Below are 785 nucleotides of genomic sequence, written 5' to 3' on the forward strand. Positions count from 1 at the left end.
CCCGCCGCAGGCAAAGGCTGTCAGCGCTCCTACAAGCCTGGGCTCTGTGCCCTTGTTGCTCCTGGCCCCAGGGCACTGGCGCAGGCCCTGTGCTCCTGCTTGCTACCACTTGCTGCTCCCCGACCCCAATCTGCAAGTGCTGCCCTTCTCCTCCGTCCCAGCTGCTCCTGCAATCCCAACGCTGCAGCTGGGAAGGCGGGGGCGGGGAGATAAATTTCTAGATCATTTTCTAAATTTCTTAGGGGTCCTGTGGGCTGGATAGAGTGGTCTGGCGGGCCAGACCCTACCCACGGGTCGTATTTCGCCTGCTTCTGTTCTACACTCCCTCTGCTGGCCCCCATCATGCTCCACGTGCAGGTGCAATCTTGGGGGGATTCAGTGCAGCATGGGATTTGTAGTCTTCCAACCCCCAGTCTCTGGGCGGAGGGGGGAGAAGGTACTCTACAGTCCCTCTGCCTGCCCCCTCCCGCGATGCCGCTCCAAGCGCAAGCGCCATCTTGGGGCATGCTGTGCATCATGGAATTTGTAGTCTTTCATCCATCCCACCTGTCGGGCTGGCCTGGATAGGGGTGTTCTGCATTAGCTCTACCTGAGGGCTCCCTGTCAGCCTTTGCAAGAAGGCGGGTGCAGACTGGGACAGGGGTGCTCATGCTGCGCGGGTGGGGTAGAGCCTGCCTGAGGTCACTACCCCACTGGCCCACACCTCCATGGCACATATTGTACACAGTAGGTTTTTTTACAGAGATTTCTCTCTGGGGCCTCCTAGGAAATATTACTGTTGCATT

The sequence above is a fragment of the Alligator sinensis genome, unplaced genomic scaffold (genome assembly GCF_000455745.1).
Source record: "Alligator sinensis unplaced genomic scaffold, ASM45574v1 scaffold173_1, whole genome shotgun sequence".
NCBI classification, from domain to species: Eukaryota; Metazoa; Chordata; order Crocodylia; family Alligatoridae; genus Alligator; species Alligator sinensis.